We start from the raw sequence: 16394 nt of genomic DNA, 5'->3' as shown, positions 1-16394 counted from the left end.
AACAAATATTTGAAAAGATGCTCAACATCGCTAGCTATTAAGGAAATGCAGATCAAAACCACAATGAGATACCATCTCACACCTGTTAGAAAAGCTATAATCAACAGGACAAGTAATAACAAATGTTGGAGAGGATGCAGAGAAAAAGGAACCCTCATACACTGCTTGTGGAACTGCAAATTGGTACACCCACTATGGAAAACAGTATGGAGGTTCCTCGAAAAACTAGGAATTTTCTACCATATGATCCAGCAATCCCTCTACTGCCTATTTAACCAAAAGACTTGAAAATCCATATCCAGAAAAATATTTGCACACCGATGTTCATAGCAGCGTTATTCACTGTGGCCAGGACATGGAAGCAACCTAAATGTCCTACAACAGACGATTGGATAAAGAAGCTGTGTTCCATATATACAGTGGAATATTACTCAGCCATAAGAAGAGATGAAATACTGCCTCGAGATAATCATGCTAAGCGAAATATGCCAGACAGAAAAAGTTGAAAATCACATGATATCACTTATATGTGGGCTATAAACCAAAAAGCAACAGATGAACAGGACAAATAAGCAGAGTCTCATGGATATGGACTATAGACTAGTGATTACCAGCGGGTAGGAGGTGGCGGAGGAGGGAGGCGGTAGACAGTGTAAATGGGGTGAAATATGGGGGGTAGGGGAGGGTGAAGTGGGTAAAAAGGATCAAATATATGGTAGCTGAAGGAAGTTGGACTTTGGGTGGTAAACTCACAATAGAATATACAGATGTCAAATGATAGTGTACACCTGAAAATTATATAATTGTATTAATCAATGTTACCCCAATAAACTTAATTAAATAAAAACAAAAAACAAAAAACAAACAAAACAAAACAAAGCAAGATAAGATGACCTAATGGATAAGAAAGCAAGAACTTTATGTATGCTGCCTACAAGAGACCCACTTCAGATCGAAAGACACAGACTGAGGTAAAGAAATATAAAAATATATTTTATAAAATGGAAGCAAACAACAACAACAAAAAGCTTGAGTAGCATAGTTCTTTGTAGCATTATTTATGTAGCCACGATATGGAGGCATCCTAGCTGTCCATCAATGGATGAATGGATAAAGAAGTGAGATAGATATATATATATATATATATATATATATATATATATATATATATATATATATACACAATACACACACACACACACACAACACACACACACAATGGAATGTTACTCAACCATAAAAATGAATGAAATCTTGCCATCTGTAGCAACATAGATGGACCTAGAAGGTATTGTGCTGAGTGGAGTATGTCAGACAGAGAAAGACAAATGTCATATGTAAAATCTAGAGAACAGGATAAACCAACAGCAGAAACAAGCTCATATATACGTAGAGCATTTTGATGGTTGTCAGATCAGGGGTGGGAGGATAGGTGAATGGGGAGGGGATTAAAAGATACATATTGGTTGTTACAAAATAGTAATGTGGATTTAGAGCATGGGGAATATGGCCAGTAGTATTGAAATAACTATGTTTGCTGTCAGATGGGTACTGGATTTATCAGTGTGATCACTTCCTAAGTTATATGAATGTCTAATCACTGTGTTGTACACCAGAAACTAATATAATATTAAGTGTCAACTATAATTAAAAAATAAAAATATAAAAATTTTAAAGAATTAAAAAATAAAAAAAAAGAAAACATAGATTGAGAAGGTCTAATTCTCTTTTCTACCTTTCAAAGAAAATCATGAATTTATTACATGTGATGCCAGTATAATTTTTGCACCTATAATGTATGCTGTCAGTACTCCATTTAGATCTTCCAGGGTGTTTTTTTTGTTTTGTTTTTGTTTTTGTTTTTGTTTTTTACCAGTTCTATGCGCCCCATCCTTACTTCTGTGGGCTTCTGCTTCTAACGGTCCACAGTGAAAACTCTTTGGAGATTACCCACAGGTTCCTGGATTGACATGCAGGGTTTCCTTTTAGGGGCCCTTTAATCAATGACTGACTGTGCAAGAGAATGAAAGCCAAGATCTCTTTTTTGGAGCCAGCTGAGACTGAAGAGACTTGGCCTGAAATCACTCTTGCTTGGCTTCTGTCTTTTTTATATCCTACTCCCCTCCTCTCTCACTGGCTTCTGGGAGGTGGGGGAGAGGAGTGATTCCTTCACAAATCTCTACAACACTCAGAGCATGACAACTTAAAACAATCTTAGTTCACATGTGTGTACCTCTCCTTCTGCAGAGGAGGGTCACGATTTTCAAGTATATTTGTATATTTGTTGGATCATAGGGCATACAGTTTCTACTTTACCAGGTGCTCTCAAAAATGCTTGGGCTAATTCACAACTCCACTAGCAATGACTGAGAGTCCCTGTTTCTCCACATTCCTGAAAACCTGTAATGTTGTCAGACTTAAAGTTTTGCCAATCTAGTGGCTGAGAAGAGGTACCCCATTATTTTACTTTGACACCTTGACATATGTTTGTTGCTCTTTCAGTTTTCCTATTCTGTGAATAACTTGCTCGTACAATTTGCCCATTCTTCTGTTAGGTTGTTTTCCTTTTTTTTCCTTTAGTTGTAGAAATTCTAGTATATTCTTGAAAACTGTATTGTTTCAAAATAGAAATACAATTTTAAAATGACACGTGTTTTTTTTAATTTAAATACTGCAAAAGAAGAGAAATTAAAAAGTAAAAATTGTTTTTAATAATCTCCACTATGTCCGTGAGCTTCATCTCCACCCAATGAAGATAAAAATAACCACTATTAACAAATAGGCATATATCCTTCCAGAATGTATAATGTATTATGAATGTATATAAATAGATTTAATTGCATGGATTAATTCACTAAATATTATTAAGTATCTGTCATGAGTCAAATAGAAATGTTAGCAAAATATATAAATCATTAAAAATATACAGAATTTACAAAAAAACCTTTCTAACTAGCTTTAATCAATATCCAGTTTATTGTAGATATCTTTTTAATGTTGAAACATATAAATTTCCCTGACCCGGCATAATATTCCATTGGAAAGCATCATCATACTTTATTTAACCAATTTTCTACCAAAAGAACTTTTGGTTATTTCCACTTTTTGTATTTTATAAAGACCATTTCAATGAATATACTTGGACATATTTTTTTGCCGTTTCCTGATTCTTTCCTTAGGATAAATTTCTACAACTTAAATTTTTGGATCATGAAGTGCCCATTTAAACTTTTGATACAGATTGCCCTCCAGAAATCTTGTGTCAATTTGTACTCTTACCAACAGTGTACAAGTTATGTCCATTTCCTCACACTATCAACATATTCTTCACAATAAAACCCTTGACAACTATTTCTAGAACCCAAATGTAGTCCATATAATGTTCTTTTCTCTACAGATTTTAAAAAACAGACACAATTAAGTTTGATGAGTTTTAACAACTCTAGCTTAACAAGATATTTTAGTCCTTTTATTAATTCGCTGAAACCTCTCTATGGAGCTATTTATCATAAAGTGAACTATGTTTGAAGGAAGAGGTCTGATTGAAAAACCCACCCAAATGCATTTAGGTTTCAAATATCAAAAGCGATTTTTCCTAAAGTATCTCATCTATGGTGTGTTCTCACAGTAAAAACATTGTCACTCATAACAAGGCTTCTTGGCCCACTTACACCTCCTGTTGTTCGTTTAGCTACACACATTTCTGTGGTATATGGAAATACAACATTCACCTTGATGGGATTTCTGAGTTTCACTGGTTTACTGAAATCTGAAGCTAGACAGAAAGATAAAATTCACAGGTGGAGGTAGAATAAAATGTGAATACCTGGCTTTTCACAACACAATTCAGGATTCATTTAGCATCTCCATGCCAAAGCATTGGCTCATATCTGCCTTACCTCTTGAAGTATAGAAAGACTTTGCTTAATCATTGGTCAGAAAACTTTAGAAAACAAATTAACAGTGTAGGAAGGTGAGGGTGCTAATTTCCGAATGTGGCAACAAATTCTAACCCATAAAACCTTTCATTATCAAGATCTTTGCTTTAGACCCTGCTTTCTGGAATCTCAGAAGGAATTAGCCACACAGGAGATTCCTGTTTGCCTCTCTGTGTGGTCCTTGCATTATACCTCCAGGTCTACTTAACTAAAGTTGAAACAGGATAGCAGGGTGAAGATGAATGGTAATAAAATCTATGATATCATAGAGTAGGAAAATGTCTGGGTAGTGCTGATTTCCTAAGAGATCCTCGTTTATTTTGGCATAAGTATGCATGCTCAATTGATAGGTGTTTTAAAAGTAACAGTTATGATTCGTTACAGGAAACAGAAAACCTCTGTAAGTGTTATGCATGAGAAGGAATTTAGTACAGGGGATTGGGAGCTTATGGTATCATTGGAAGACCTGAAGAAAAAATTATAAGCTGCACTCCATGAATGATGGCCTCAAGCTGCAACTCCACCCAGTGAAGATCATTATAGCTGTGATTCAGAAATCAGAATCAAGAAGGAACCACTGCTCTCAAACTCGTTGCCACCAGTGCCACTCAACACCCAGCAGCCTGGAAAAAGGACACGAGTACCTCACATCTCACATTTCTTTAAAGAAGATGTACAGATGGCCAGCAAGTATATGAAAAGGTGCTCAACATCACATTGGGGAAATGCAAATCAAAATCACAATGAGATATCATCTCACACCCATTAGGATGGCCACTGGCAAAATAAAACAGAAAATAAGAAGTGTAAGTGAATATGTGGAGTAATTGGAAACTGCACTTGTTAATGAGAATTTAAAGTGGTACAGCTGCTATGGAAAACAGAATGGGAGTTTCTTAAAAAATTAAAAATAGAATTATCATATGATACAACAATCCCACTTCAAGGTATGTACCCAAAATAACTGAAAACAAGGTATCGAAAAGATAGTTGCACACACTTGTTCATTGCAGCATTATTCACTATAGCCAGGACATGGAAACTACTTAAGTGTTTATCGATGGATAAATAAAAACATTGTGATTTAGATAGATAGATAGATGATAGATAGATATCACAATTAATGTTCAATCAATTGATAATATCAATCAAATTTAGATAGGTAGATATAGATATATAGGTACATACACACGATGTAATATTATTCAGCTTTAAAAACAAATAAAATCTTGTCATATGCTACGACATGGATGCAACTTGAAGACATTTTGCTAAGTGCATAAGCTAGTCACAAAAAGACAAATACTGCATGATTCCACTTATATGAAGTATCCAAAGTAGTTAAACTCTTAGAAATAGAAATAGAATAGGAGTTGCCAGGGGCTGGGGGAAGGAAAAAAAGGGGAATTGTTCAATGTATGTAGAGTTTCAGTTTTGCAAGATGAAAAAGATTTAGAGATTTATTGAACAACAATGTTTATTTGTTAACACTACTGCATTGTACACTTTGAAATGGTTAAGATGAGGAGCGTGGCATAGGGAATGCAGTTAGCACTAATATAATGACTAGGTGGAGAGCCAGAGGAGAGAAAGAGCAATTAGGGGATCATTTTATCAACTATATAAATATCTAACCAATGTACTGTATACTTGAAATTAATAATCAAATAAAATTTAACAAACTGGTTAAGATGGTAAATTTTATGTACATGTTTTTCACCACAATAAATAAAAAGAAAGGAAGATTATCTTGGGTGAATATGACCTAATCATATGAGCCCTGTAAAAGTAGACAGTCTTCTCTTGAAGGAAGAAGAAAAGTCAGAGATTCAAAGCACAAGAATGATTCAATGAGACTTACTTTTTCCTACTGTAAACATTTAACACTATAAATTTTATTTTATGTGCTGCTTAAGCTTCATTCCACAATTTTTGATTCATTGTATTTTCATTTTCATTCAGTTTTATGTAGGTTTTGATTTTCCTCTTTGACCCATGAATTGTTTAGAAGCATGTTGTTTAATTTTCAACTGTTTGGAAATTTTACCAGTTGTTTTTCTGTTGATTTTTAGTTGTATTCAATTATGATCAGAGATGATACTCTATATGCTTTTAATTATTTTCTACTTATTGAGGTTTGTTTTTTGACTCAGAACATGATCTATTTTTGTGACTATTCCAGGTATGATTGAAAAAAATGTGAATTTTACTATTGTTTAGTAAAGTGCTTTACAAGTGTCAATTAGATCTTGTGACTAATAAAGATTTTCAGTTCTACATCTTTGCTGATTTTCTGTGTAGTGGTTCTATAAATTTTTGAGAGAGGGATATTGAGATCCCAAAGTACAATTGTGGATTTGTCTATTTCTCCTTTTAATTCTGTTAATTTTTACTCTGTTCATTTTATAGAAACATTATGTGGCAATATTCCTTTAGAAATATATCTTTTTGGTAGATATATTTATCATTATAAATATCTATCTTTCTCTCTGGATTTTTCTTTGCTCTTAAGTCTACTTTATCTGATATTTGTATAGTATATCCAGCTTTTTTTATTAGTGTTTGCATGGAATATGTTTTTCCATTCACTTATTTTTTAACCTATCTATATCAGCATATTTGAAATTAATTTCCTGTAGACAATATATATTGGGTCATTTTTTATCCATTTTTTATCTGTCAATTAATTATCTTTTACTTGGTGTATTTGCACAGTTTACATTTAATACAATTATTGATAAGATAGGTCATGTGTATAACATTTTATTATTTGTTTTCTGTTTGTTTTACTTGATTTTTGTTTCTTTCTTTCCCTTTTCCTGTCTTCCTCTGAGTTATTTGAATGTATTTTAGAATTGCATTTTGCTTTACCTGTAGGGTTTGAGTAATTATCACAGTCTATTACTATCAATATTTTACCACTTCAGGTTAAATGTAAGAACCTTCCCAATTTTTCTCCCCTTATTTTCTCTCTTTTATAATTTAGTCATCTTAAATATTTCCTACATATAAACTGAGAACAACATAAGACGATGCTGTCATTTTGTTTTTAACCTTCTAACATAATTTCAAAGACTCAAGCAAAAAATAGTCTACTGCATTTATCCATATATTTACCCAGCCTGTTGTTCTTTCTTTAATCTGATGTTCCAAGTTTCCTTCTGTTATCATTTTCTTTCTGTTTAAAAAAACTTATTTCAGCAATTCTTTTACGTCAAATTTGCTGATGACAAATTATCTTAGTTTTCCTTTATCTGAGAATGTCTTTACTTCACCTTCATTTCTAAGTCTGTTTTCTCTGGATATACAATTGTGTGTTAACAGTTCTTTTCTTTCAGCATTGAAAAATATTGTGCCATTTCTTGTGATCTCTATGATTTCTGATGAGAAATTTGCTGTCATTCAAATTTCTTTTTCCTTGTGGGTTATATGTCATTTCTCTCTAGCTGCTTTCAAGATTCTTTCTTTGTCTTTACTTTTCAAAAGGTTTATGTCTTCTGCCAAATTTGGGGTGTTTTCAACCATTATTTCTTTGAACATTTTTTTCAACTCTTTCTTCTCTTTGTCTGGGACTCTAATGACATAAACATTAGATATTTTTGTTATTGTGCCACAGGCACCTGAAGCTGTGTTTATGTATTTTTTAATTCTATTTTCTCTATTGTTCAGGCTGGTAATTTCTATTGAACTACCTATAAATTCACTGATTCTTTCCTCTTCATTCCTCATTGTGCCATTAAGCTCCTCTAATTAGCTTTTTAAAAAATAATTTTCAATTATATTTTTTAGTTCTAAAATTTCCGCTGAGTTCTTCTTCATGTCATATTTCTTTGTTGAAACTTTTTATTTTTCATTTGTTTCAATATGTTTATAATTATTCATTATAGCATTTTTATGGTTGTGTTAACATCCTTGACAGATAATTTCAACATCTGCATCATTTTGGTGTTGTCATGTGCTAGTTCTCTTTTCTCATTCTAGTCGAAGTTTTTCTGGTTCTTGGTATAATGAGTGATTTTCAATTGCATCCTAGATAATTTGCATATTATATTATGAGACCGTGATTCCTGTTTACATCTTGTTACTCATTATTGCTAGGCCATGATGTAGTCAGGGCTCTGTTCATAAACATAGCCTCTGGAGATTTCCACTGGTCAAAAGGAAAAGGAACACTGCCTCATAATTGCTGAGCCAGGAAGGTATTGAGGGCTCTGCTAAACCATTCCCTCCATGAGTGCCCACCACCAATAGAGTGACCCGCCTCATTACTGCTGGGTTAGGATGATAGTCAGGGCTCTGCTCATACAGTCTCGGTTATGGCTGCCATGCATAATTGGCTTGGAGAAGACACATGCTTGTTGTGGTGTTTAGGTTGCATAGGGCTCATATGTCGAAAGGGTTTTGTTCTGCCAATGTTTCTATTCTTCAAGCTCTTAGTATATAGAGAAAAGGCCTATCTTGTTTTATTTTGTTTAGAATTTACTTTTCTATGTTTGGAGTAATTCATTCTTTGGAAGATGTAATTTATTTTTTCTCCATCATTTTCTTCACCAATTTTTAATGTATTTGGGCTCATGGCTATCTTGCATTAAAACTGCTTTAAAAATGATGTTATAGCACAAAAAAACACATCTAGAACAAAATAAAACCTAAGCAAAAGAGTACTTTGGAAATATGGAAGTAGTGCACATGAACAACAGAAAAAAGTGTGGAAGATGTTACATCTTTATTCTCGTTTGGTCTACATATGCAAGGCAAAACATTTAGGGTTCATCCAAACATGATATGCAATACAAATTTGTCCCATATGATTTACTCTGATAAAAATCTGATGTGTCAAAAAAATCTGATGTATCAATTAATTTTGTGAATGTGTCTTTCTCTGTAACTGTAATACTAAAATATCATTTCTTATAGTATATGTATTCATTGTGTCTTGGGACAGGAAAATTATTATACCAATATAAAATGAGAAAAATAGAGGAATAATAAAAAAGAAGCAGTTGCTCTAAAAGTGATATAACTTTCTAAAAACTATTATGAAAAAAGTTATTAACTGAATGGTCATTATAAGAAGTACATATTTTAAGCTTGAATCATTGCTGAAATATCTGGATATCTTCTGACAAAGCAAGGAAACTTGGTACAATCTCATTGGGTTTCCCTGAGGTCGTCTTGGGAAGAAAAGAAGGCAGGCTCAAGTCTGACTCCATTATTGGAGGAAAACAATGATTCTGAAGATACCTAGTGGCTTTCACTTGAATTCATCTCCATCCCAACTCTAAGAGTGATAGTGATCCCAGGGAGAGAAGGGTCATAAGTAAAACTCATTTTATTGAGGTTTTCTAATAGCCTCAGGGTTATAAGCATTCATCCCTCGGATTTTAACAAAGAGGGGAGCACTACATTCTCTTCTCCTCCCCCACATCTTGGGCCATGTCATGAGTCTGGTCCCTCCACAATGGGCCTGCCTATGATGTGGAGTAGTGGTGGCACCTGATGGGAAATTCTGGTGCCTAATGAAGGAGAGAAAGCAGCATCTCTTGGCAAGTGTGGTACATGGAATTAATAACCACAATATTTCATCATTCCTTGTATTTGCGCCCTTTGCCATCGAGAGGTAGATTGTACTTTCTCTTGATATGGGATTCAGCCAAGTGATTGTTCTGTCTAATAAAATGAGGCAGAAGTGATGATATGCCAGCTCTAAGTCTGTTTTCTCATCCTTTTGCCTTTGTCATGAGAAAAACATTTCTGCAATAGCCATTAGTCTCACATGAAGCATACTTGAGTTATCCCAGCTGGATTCACCTCAGATTAGCCAACCTCTAGCCAAAAAATGTGAGAATCCCAGCCTAGATCAGTCATTGCTCATCTAAATCCCCAATTGTATGAAAAATAGATGTTATAGTTATTTGCCATGGATGATTTTGAGTTAATATGTTATGCGGCAATATTGTGGAAATGGGTAGATGCAGTAAGAAAGACTCCTTCATGGGCACATAAAGAACAACTCCTGAAAGACCACTTGTTGAGGGGGATTCTCCACCAATGATGGGACAAGAGTTAGTGGAATTTGATTCACTACAATGAAGGTGATTCCCATTAGTATATCTGCTATGCTATGAGCCTTGGGGATATTCTGTCTATAGAGGTTAATAAAGAGTTTAAAAACCTTTGGCAGGTTATAAATACACATAAAAAATCATCAAACTTAAGATTTATTTATTTTATTGTAAGTTATATCTCATTTTGAAAAGTAACTAAAAAAGGAAATGAAAAAAGCCTGTACTAGTATAACCCAGAGTATCCTTTTAAACCAAAATACAGCAAGAATGAAGGGGCCCTGTGTACATCTCAAATGTGCCAGACCCTGCTGATATGAGCCACTCACTAGTCCTTGGTACCTTATTTCAAGAGCAGGAAGGTCATGTACAGTTCTATAGCATGCACATTTAAGAGTGTGTGGCATCATAAAGGAAGAAAATGGGGCTAACTCAGAAATCCATTATCATCAGAGATAGCCCCATGTCCGGACAGCCAGTCAGCATGTGGGTGAGACAGCCAGGCCTGAAAAATGAGGAATCTATGATGCAAATGAATAATCATTCAGCTCCTTCAGCAGAGGCACTGCTTAGCAGTTCGCCTGAACAGTCGTGGCTTGCTCCCAACCAGGAAGCATTAGCAGCACGCTTGTGATTCCATTATTATAGTAATCATTCCCCAGCAGACCACAAAAGGAATTTAGAAATTTCCCCCCTCCAGCCTCCATCTCCTTCTATGTCCACGAGTTTTCTTTCCTAAGCCTGTTCACTTCTTCCTTCTCCTCTTTTTTTTTTTTCTTCATGGGCCCACACAGATGCCTACAACTGGCTTATCAGTTTCAACACACTATTTTCTAAAAGTTCAATCTTGAAGCATGATGCTCCTGTGGTTAACTCTACTGGGAATGAGACAACTATCCATAGCTAGGGCAGAGTAGAGAGCTGAATGTGAAAAAGGGGTGCTTTCTGTTTTCTGCTGCATAGCACTGCACTCTGGAACTGGCAGCCTGTAATTAACTGCCACGTTGCTTTCTATCAAACTGCAGCAGAAGAGGAAAAAATCACTGGAGATAACAGTAGTGGAATAGAAAACACTGGGCTCTGGCTCTGACAATCAGAATGTGAATCTTGGGCTTGACTTAACTAAATGTGGACCATTAGGCCGCCGTGGCTACTCAAAGTGTGGTCCATGGACCAACAGAATTGACATCCATGGAGAATTTCTGGACTCATCCAACACCTACTATATTTGAATCTGCATTTTAACAAGACCCAAAGGTGAAGTTTGAGAAACACTACTTTGGCAAATCACTGGGTCTCATTTTCCACATGTGAGTTAATACAGAGAGAGAACTTAGAACATTGTCTAGCATAGAGCAAGAACTAAGAGGTTCCAATACCATGTTAATGATTAGTATATTGTTCTTTTTTAATTTTTCAGATTAACATAAAGAAAATTGATTTTGAAGGGTAATAGACAGTTCTATGAATTTTAACACCCATTTTGATCCATATAAACACCACCAATATTGGGATACAAAATGTGTCCATTATCTCAAAAAACTCTTCCACAAAATTCCTTCATAATTGCTCCCTGCTCCTACCTCTAACTGCTGGCAACTGCTGATCTGTTTTCATCGCTATAGTTTCATCTTCCAGAGAGTGTCATGTAAATTAAATCATGCAAAATGGTTAGCTTTTGCGAAAGGATGCTTTCATTCATTCTTTGAGAGTCATACAAGTTGTTGTGTTTATCAATAGTACAATCCTTTTTATGGCTGAACAATATTCCATTGTACAGATGTAACACAGTTTATACATTCATCTGTTATTTAGCTTTATTGAGGTAAAACTGACAAATAAAATTGTATTTAAAGTGTACAATGTGATAATTTGATACATGTACACATTATGAAAAGATTCCTACCATCTAGATATTTAACACTTTCATCACCTCACATATTCATCTTTCCTTTTTTGGTGAGATCACTTAGTTCTACTTTCTTAACAAATTTTAATTATATAATATAGTATTATCAACTGTAGTCACATTAGACCCTCAAATCGTATTTATCTTATAACTGAAAGTCTGTACTGTTTTACGAACCTCTCCCTATTTTCCCAACTTCTTCGACTCTGGTATCCACTATTCATTTTACTCTCTGTTTTTATGAGTTTGACCTTTTTTAAAAAAGATTCCACATGTAAGTGATATCATACGGTGTTTGTTTTTCTCAGTCTGGCTTATTTCACTTAGCATATTGCTCTCCAGTTTCATCTATGTTGCTGTAAATGTCAGGATCCCCTTCTTTTTTAAGACTGAATGATATTCCATTACTTTATTTCTTTACTCATTTATCCATTCATGGATATTTAGGTTGTTTCCATATTTCGGCTATTGCTATTGTACTATAATACATATATTGGTCAACTTAATGGTATCCCATAATTCCCGTAGATTATCTTCACTGTCATTCTTTTTTTTTTCTTTTCTTTTTGCTCTTCTGATTGGATGATTCCACTGGTCTATCTTAAGTTCACTGATCTTTTCTTCTGTTGGATTTAGTGTTATGTTGAACCCCTTTATTATTATTATTTTTTTAATTTCAGTTATTGTACTCTTCAGCTCTGTGATTTCTTTTTGGTACTTTCTTATATATTCTGAATATTGGTTGAAATTATCACTTTGTTCATGCGTTGTTCTCCTGATCTCAGTGACCATTTTTGTGACCATTATTTTGAATTCTTTACTGGGTAAATCACTTATCTTTATTTCATTAAGATCAGTTTTGAGAGACTTATCTTGTTCTTTTCTTTGTAGCATAATTTTTGTTTCTTTGCTTTCTTTCACTCTCTATGTTGGTTTCTGTGCAGTAGATAAAATAGCCACATCTCCCAGTCTTGACAGACTGGTCCCATGTTGGTGATGAACCTCATAAATCTGCCTGACCCAAGTTCTTCATTGCCTCTAAAACTTTTGTGATTGCCCAAACTGCCATCTTTGCTCTTAGTAGCTTCCAGTAGTTGAGAGTGTGCCAAGACCCATCAGTGTTCCAAAGGGGAGGATTGCAATCAGCACCTAGATGTAGAGTAATTAGAAGCTGGGAGATGGATATATTTGCTTGGTCCCTCTGCACTGAACCTGGGTATATAGCCACACGGTATGTTCTTGTCTTTATTTGAAAACTGTTTCTTTAGATATTCCGTGTTTATGAATTGGAAGAATTAACATAATTAAAATGACTTTATTACCCAAAGCAATATATGGATTTAATGCAATCCCCATCAAAATCCCAAAGGCATTTTTTTAAAAAACTTGAACAAAAAATCATCAGATTTGTATGGAAGCACATAAGATCTTAAAGAGCTAAAGCAATCCTGATAAAAAAGAAGAAGGCTGAAAGTATCACTCTGCCTGACTTCAAATTATATCACTAAGCAACAATAATCAAAACAGAATGGTATTGGCAGAAAAACAAATACACAGACCAATAGAACAGAATTGAGAGTTCAGATATAAACTCTTGTATATATGGGTAAATAATTTTCAACAAAGGAGCCAAAAATATACAATAGAGTAAGGAAACTCTCTTTGATAAATAATGCTGGTAAAATTGGAAGGTCACATGCAAAATAATGAAACTAGACTGTTGTCTATCACCACACATCAAAATTAACTCAAAATGGATCTCCAAAGACACAATTATCAGGCCTTTTGGTATTGTCCTAGAGGTTCCTGACACTCTGTTTTGTTTGTTTTTTGTGGGTTTTTTTGGTCAGTCTTTTTTTTCTATTATTTAGATTGATTAATTTCTACTAGTCATTCTTCCATAACCTACATTCTATTATTGACCTTATCCAGTGTTATTTTTTTAAATTTGAGTTATTGTATTTTTTGTTCTAAAATTCCTACTAGTTTTTTTATATATCTTCTATTTGTTGTTGTTGTTGTGACTTTCTATCTTTATTCATTTCGAGAGTGTTCACCCTTACTTCTTAGAGTATTTTTATAATAACTATTTTAAAAACTTAATTTGACAAGCCCAGCAACTGTGTCATCTTACTATTATATGCTGGTTCTTTGTATTCTGATTAATTTTTGATTGTATCCTATATATTTTGAATATTACATCACTAGACTCTGAGTCTGTTCAAATATTATGGAGAATGTTGTTATTCTTTGTATTAGGAGAAAATCTACATAGTTGTATTAAGGCTGCAAATTCTAACCAGCCTTCTGTGAGTGTGGATTCAATGTCAGGTCTGTTTTCAAAGTCTTTGCTATACAATTTGGATTTGTCTCATGTATGCACAACTCAGTGGCCAGTCTTTGATATGCACATTGGTATACACTTTTGTTCAATTCTTAAAATCTTTGGTATGATGTTTAAGATCATATCCATGCATGCACAGGTCTGGGATGATCCCAGTAATTCATAGACGACTTTATGGGGTCATTTTCACAAGCTTCTCATTCTCAGTGATCTTTCCAGTTTTTTTTTTTATTTCCCTGGAGCTCTCCTATTCAGTCCTCTAGCCAGACATAACTATAATCCATCTAAAGCACACTAGTGAGGAAACTCTGACATAGGATACCTCATTATGGTACAGTTTCTCAAGAATAACATTTACCAAGTACCTGCCATATGCTAGGCTCTTTTCTAAGCACGTTACATATATTATCTCATATAGCTCTCACAACAACTCTATGAAGAAGGTATTATTATTGCCATTCTTGTTTTATAGATTGGGAAACTTATGCTCAGAAAGTTTAAGCAACTTACCCAAGTATTCACAGCTATATATGGTGGAGTAAGTAGTGGGCCAAGATTTGAACACAAGAAGTTCTCTTAACCATGATATAGTTCTGCATCTATAATGTGACCTCATTGTATGAGCCATTTTACCTTGCTCCTACCCCACTTTGCATACATTTCCATTAAATCAATTATTGTACAATAATTATTTAAAATAAATAATAAATAATAGTTTTTATGCCACTGTCTCCAGAGCAATGATTCTCTCTTTTCAAATTTGAATCACTGACAAGAACCAAGTATATTAGTTCTCTTGTGCCTCGAAGCAAATTACCATAAACTGGATAGCTTATAACAACAGAAATTTATTTTCTTACAGTTCTAGAGTCCAGAAGTCTGAAATCAAGGTATCAACAGGTCTGTACTCCATCTAGAGGCTCTATGAGACAATCCTTCCTTTCTTCCTCCAGATTTTGATAGTGGTAAGCATTCTTTGTGGCCATGTAACCTCCATTTCATATGGCTTTCTCCTCTGTGTGTCTGTGTCTTATCCTCATGTCTTTGTATATCTAATCTGTGTGTTGCTTATCAGGACACTCATTTGGATTTAAGACCCAACTCGATAATCCATATCTCATCTTGAGCTCCTTAATATAATTATGTCTACAAAGACCCTGTTCCAAATAAGTCATGTTCCTAGCCTCCAGGACATGGACATATTTTGGAAGCCATCATTAAACCCACTATATCTAGTATAGACCATATTATATGCTCAGTGAAAGCTGTGTTAGTCAGAAATTTCCTCCATTGCAAATCATATCAATTCAAGTCAGAAAAAGAGAATTAATTTGTTCATATAACTGGCAATTGGAAGGTACTTCTGACATCAGATAGTTGGATCTAGGGAGTCAATATTATCTTTCAGTCTCTCCATCTTTCAATTTTTCTTCCTTCTGGGTGCTGCTTTGTTTTCAAGAAGCTTCACTAATAAAAAGGATGAGAGACCCTGATTCTGCCAGCATCCATATATCAAATTTCAGTGAAGATTTTGATTATTCTTATTTAAGTCACATATCCATTCTTTTTTTAAGAGTGATGCAAACATTCTATTTAATCTCATCATTATTTAATTTGTATAGTCTCAACTTTTTAAAAATTTTATTATTATTTATTTTATTTTACTAGTGATGGTGACATTGGTTAAAGAAATCCTGTTTCATGGTGACATTGGTTAAAGAAATCCTGTAAGTTTCATGCATACAATTCAACAGTAAGACATATGTATGTATGTATGTATGTATGTATTATATACAATACACACACACATATACATTGCATTGTGTGTTCATTGCTCATAGTTAGATTTTTTTTCTATTGCCACATATTTGACCCCTTTTACCCCATCTTCTTCCCTCCTCCTTCTTCCCCTTTCCCCACTGGAAACCACTAGTTTATTGTCTATGCCCATGAGTCTCCGCTTGTTTGTCTTGTTAATTTGCTGTTTTTAGGATTATATCCCACATATAAGTGATAGCATGTGGTTTTCAAATTTTTTCTGCCTGACATTTCACTTAGCATGATTATCTCAAGGTCCATCCATGTTGTCACAAATGGCAGTTTTTCATCTCTTCTTGTGGCTGAGTAATATTCCATTG

Source organism: Pteropus medius, unplaced genomic scaffold, assembly GCF_902729225.1.
Source record: "Pteropus medius unplaced genomic scaffold, Ma_sr-lr_union100, whole genome shotgun sequence".
Lineage (NCBI taxonomy): Eukaryota > Metazoa > Chordata > Mammalia > Chiroptera > Pteropodidae > Pteropus > Pteropus medius.
The sequence above is the reverse complement of the archived record's forward strand: the minus strand, read 5'-3'. Positions refer to the sequence as shown.